Source organism: Geospiza fortis, unplaced genomic scaffold (assembly GCF_000277835.1).
Source record: "Geospiza fortis unplaced genomic scaffold, GeoFor_1.0 scaffold425, whole genome shotgun sequence".
NCBI lineage: Eukaryota > Metazoa > Chordata > Aves > Passeriformes > Thraupidae > Geospiza > Geospiza fortis.
The window spans coordinates 1,177,876-1,183,230 of record NW_005054387.1 but is presented as its reverse complement, the minus strand read 5'-3'; the positions used below and the strand labels follow the sequence as shown (position 1 = coordinate 1,183,230).

At 45.9% G+C, this 5,355-nt stretch overlaps 1 protein-coding gene across 1 annotated transcript in view; it reads right to left on the bottom strand.

Annotated features, from left to right (window-relative positions):
* Positions 1-2,175, bottom strand: part of RFFL (ring finger and FYVE like domain containing E3 ubiquitin protein ligase) — a 23,819-nt gene extending 21,644 nt beyond the window's left edge. The window contains exon 1 of the mRNA XM_005425400.2: positions 2,090-2,175. The gene's annotated coding sequence lies outside the window, so the exon portion shown is untranslated. The remainder of the gene's footprint in view (positions 1-2,089) is intronic.
* Between the last annotated feature and the right edge of the window lie 3,180 nt (positions 2,176-5,355).

Here is a 5,355-nt window from a genome sequence, read left to right as displayed (position 1 = left end):
TAATAGTTTGTGCTTTATTTTTATTAATGTTTCAACTTCCTCTTGTTTCTCTTCTGCATTAGAGACAAAATCTTGCTCCTCCTACCCCAGAGCCCCCTGCACAAGAAGATGCACAGTGACAGATCAGGTCTGGCTGAGGTGACAAGGAATTCCATGATCCCCTGCAACAACTGATCAGCTTTTCCATCTGAGAGACACCAGGCATGGATTATGCAATCTCAGCCTCCGTCTGACTGGCAGGAACCTGGCCCTGAGCTCCAAGAGCTTGAAACAGCCCCTACATAAAAACCAGCTGAGATTTCTGCTCTTTGCATTATACAGTCACAGGGGACTTGGAAATCTACATTTTACTTGGAATCTGAAAAATAAACTGTTTCCAAACTCTCCTGCAATGCTTGTGCAAGGGCCTCAGGACAGGCAGGGATCTGGCCAGCTGTGCCACCAGCCACAGAAGCTGCATTTTAGAACTCGCCCTTCTCTGGAACAATTGGAACTTTCTCCAGGCTGCAGTCTGCACACAGAGCTCAGTGTTTCCCTGCAAGCACACAACAGCTCCATTATTGTTTAACTACCAAAAACCAGCTCCAACAATCTATCAAGCTTGACATTCTATCCATCTCTGCTGCTAGACCAGACTGCTGGGTATATATATATAGGAAGAGGTTCATGGATTCAGTAAGAAAAAAGTTATTTTGTTAATCTAAACAGAGATTTCCCTTCTTTTAACCATTTATTTGTCATTTTAAAAACCATTCAGGAACAGAGGCCTGTTTTTCCTCAGATTATCAAATTCAAGTGTCTATAAAGAAATCTATTCCAGCAGATGAATAAAAGCTCCTTTTTAAGATACATATAAACCAAATTCAAAGGCAATCCCACAGAGAAGGAGTTGCTCACTGCCTCAGAGCTGCAGCACCAGCTGTGCTCCCAGCCTGGCCATGATTATTTAACACCAAACTACAGCAGAGCATGAAGCTGCTGCTTATCACCCTCCATGCCCAGGGACAGCACTGCTGGGCAGTTTTCCAAGTAGAAAAGCAGCTTTCCATGGCCCAGGCAAAGTCCTGGGAAGCACCAACACTTCCATGGAAGCAAACTTATTAATGCATGATGCAACCCCTTGGAGGATGACCTCAAACACAGGAATTGCTCATCTGAGTGATGTCAGCAAGCCAAGTCTCTAGGGGAAGGACATTTGGCAGCCATCCTCTGGTGCCAGCAGTCCTTTTGCTTTGAGCAAGGAATTTTGACATCAACAAAAACTAGCATCACATCAGTTTCAGTCTGGAATTCTGTGGGATGCAGTTCCTGACTCATCTGGGCAAAAGCCAAAGCAATAAAAACTCAAGTGGTGTGGATTTAGTGATGCCACTTGTGACACTGCAATTTGAAATCACCCATGTGTATATATAGAATATATAATGCCCAAAGGAGCCATCCTTCTTGCAGCAGAGGTTACCATGCAACAAGCTACTCCCAAAAGAGAGTATTTTAAATTTAAATTACATTTAATGAGTTTCAAATCTCACTTAGCATCAGCCCAAACTAAAAGATTCAAAACATATGCTCCTTAAGTATATTCTTATAAGCACATCCCACAACCTTCTGAATATAAATAAAAAGTGGCAGCATTAAAAAAAAGCTGCTGTTTAATGAATATTTTAATCTCCACCGAAATAAAATGTGGAAATTCCTATTCTAAAGACTATTTGGCAGAGGAGCCCAAGGGCATTAGAGAAAGAAGCCTGGTTAATATTTTTGAGTAAACTGAAAACCTCAAGAGCAATTAATGTGAAGAAGTTGCAGATTTTACAGGCACTGAGAAGAATTAACAGCATCTCAGAACACCAATTCTTTCTAAAGAAAGTCCCTTATGGGAGCATAAATGGAGCAAGCCAAAAAGGCCTTTCAGAGGTTAGAATGAGCCATCTCAGTTCTGAGGAACCCAGCTGAGAAAGAAGGAAAAACCTAATACAAAATCTCAATTCTTGATTTGACTGTCACACTCTTGGTTTCTTAAAGAAGAGGGTAATTTTTCAACCTTGCAATGTTGCTTGAACACTAAATAATCAACTTTAGAGGCACCTACCAGCAGGGGCTTAGAAACCTTTGCATGCAGGTGAGTCCTGGTCCTGACATCAGCCCAGCAGTGACACGATTGGATTGTCCCCACCTGTGAAACAGAGATTCCACTCACTCACCCCTGAATGCCAGCTCGGGGAAGTTCACACTCCCAGCCCCTGGGTTTGGTAAGGACAGTTCCTGGGGGAGGGAAGCAGGATGGGAAACCACAGAGAGGGATTGTCAGGGTTAATGACTGGAATCACTCTGGGGAGCAGGAGCCAGGCTGGGGTTTCACAACAGGCATCAGGGCAGGGCTGGGGGAACATCTGCACCAGGTAAATCCATGGGAGTGCAGAGCACAAGGCACAGGCAGTGAACAGCAGCAGCAGAGAGCTCAGCAGGGCTCTGGCTGCACCACTTCAGAGCTCAGACTCCATCAGCATCCAGGTACAGCTGGGTTATGGCTGTAGTCAGAGCTGGGAGCAGAGAGAACCAATTCCTCTGAACTGCCCAGAGGTTCCCTCTCCCTGCCCAGCAGCAGGTCACACACAGCTGTGTCCAAAAAAGAGCCACATGCACACACTTCTCTGCAGTTCTCATTATCCTGCTGCCCACAGCATGTTTCATTAAGCAAAAGTACTTGGTTCAATGTATTTTGATTTCTTATCTTCAGATCAGGAGTGGTCAGAAAGTTTAGAGAAGAGATGGAGCCGGGGGATTTTTAATTAGGTGATGTTCCAACCCAATCCACTCTGTGATTCCATATCCTATGAAAACCCACTAGAAGGGACAGCAAAGTAGCCTAACCCTAATTAAACACCATTTTTCTTACAGTGACACCATCCCAGCCTAGGTGAGGAGAGCATCCCCAGGCAGACCTGAGGACACAAACTGCAGTGCTGGGTCAGACACAGCCTGCCCAGCTCCACTGCCCCTCTGAGCACACACGCAGAGCACACAGACCATGGAAATCTGCTTCCACCCCTCCAGGCAAAAACTGGTTCAAAGTCCAAACCACAGGTTTAATAACAGCACTGGCAGCTCAGCACATGCTCCAGCCTAATTGAAGAGTTTACAATCTCAGTTGTAACTAACAACAAACTGTGGTGCAAAGTTGCACAAGAAGTGAAAATTACACCATTTAACAAACAAACAAAACAACACAAACCCACACTGAAATCAACAACAGTAAACAGAAAACTGAAGATGTGAAGAAGACAGATTTCTGTCATAAACTCAACTAGTGACCACTAACCTCCCAAAAGCTCACATCTATGATGCCTTTGTACTCTCAGTGCAGAGCAGGGCTTTCAGCTCTCATTTTAGGAGCCAAATCACATGGTACCTGCCAGTGAGAAAGACTGAGCCTCACTGGAAGCCATCCTACTTTTTCTACCCTACAATTAAACACAATACTTATGTGATGACTTCAAAACTATCCCAAATTCAGCAAAAACTTGAGCAATTAAGCATTAACCCATGAGCACCACTGTCAAGGCAATCAGCCTTTAATGAAAAGCTCAGTGGCTACAGCTGAGTGGATGTGCAGGCACAGAGTGTTGAGCTGGGTAAGCCTGCTCCAGGATTCCCAGCCCCAATGGGAAACACAACAGCCAAAGGTGATTGTGTTGGTTCATTAGACCCAGTTGTGCCACCAAAAACAACTGTGATTAAAGAGAAGGACTACAAGATCCCCCTCTCCACCACTGTGGGCATAAAAGAGTTAAGGAGATTCAGTATTTGATGGGTGGAGGTAGAAAAACCAAGGATCTGGAATTGTAGGAAACATTTAAAGCTCATCACAGCTTTCTGCTTCACCCCTCAGCTCTGGAATAATGGGGGAACAGTGGGAAAACAAAGGATTAAAACTTTTTGTTTGTGCAATCAGGTACATGATCATCTGTCTTAAAATCTGAGCTTGGAAGTTTTGAAATACAACCCAACAGAGTGTAAACACAATAAAATACCAACTTAAAATGCACCCATCACCTCCCATCCGAATGACATGGAGAGCTTAAAAAGCTCCTTGGAGATCTACCAAGCTCTTCACCAGCTCCACAGTGAGGTCAGAAAGGACAGGAAAGTGCCACAGGTCCCTGCACTGCTGTGGAGCAGCTCCCCAAACCAACATCTGAGCTTGCATCCTGTGCTCCCCACAGAAGACAGGCTGTGTGTCAGAGAGGAGGAAGTGAGCTCAGCTGAAACACACAAATAACCCCCTTCTGTCTCAGCCAGTTAAACATTACCCTGAGCACAGCTTAATGCAAGAAGCAGAAAATTAAACCCTTCCTATCTACCTTTAATGCTGCGCTTGACTGAGCATGCCCAGCTGTCCTTGCAGTGCTGGAAAACACCTGAGTCTTTTCTGGAGTGCAACTGCTTCTTTATCACAGGGGCAAACACTGAGCCTGTCCATCCTCAGCCTTTTCACCTGAGGAGACCCAGGCAGGGCTCTGCTGTCACTGCAGAGCTGGCATTTATTAACCTGCAGACACCAAAATACTGCTGAGAAACCCAAGGATGAGTCAATACTTTCCCCACAGGAAACACCTTGACCTGCTTACAGGAACAAACTGTTCAGAAGGACACTCGAAGACTTTTATTTTCTCAACAACTTTTGCTTTCTGCAGCAAAGGAAGGCCTTGCTCAGCTTTCACTTTGCAGCACGCCCCCGTTTTTGAGCAGAGAAGGAAATTATTTGGGTCCTTAGCACCAAATTACACTTTGGGCATGCTAAAATGCAGAGAGACAATAATTTAAGCAGAGAACTCTACAGAAGGCTGGTGCTTATCCAGAATTCCTCAGCTCTCATAGCAATTTGAGCAGAATAACCTTCTAAACCCCAGAGGCTCTTTGGGAGCAGAACCCAGAAAGGGAAGAGTTACTCATCACCACTGTTAAACATGAAAAAAAGAGGCTGCACCAGAGTTGCACTCCCCCTCATTGGGAAAACCCTGTGAGGGAGCCCTTTGATTCCACCACCCCAAAACAAAATCCAGCAGCCCCATATCCCCTGTCCTGTGCCCTCTGTCCCCCTACACTCACCACCACCCCAATCCAGAGCCATTACAGCTCCTGGCTAACCCTCACTGACATCTCCACGGCCTCATGGATCCCCACGTCCACCTGCCCTCCTTCCCCTACCCCATCCACCCTCCTCCACCCTGACAGCCCTCACTGCCCCACACCCCAAACCCTCACACACACCCCCAACCCCAGCAGTGTTCTCACTGCCCCACACTCCAAAACCCTCAAACACTGCCCCCAAAGCCCCCCACACGTCCCCAAACC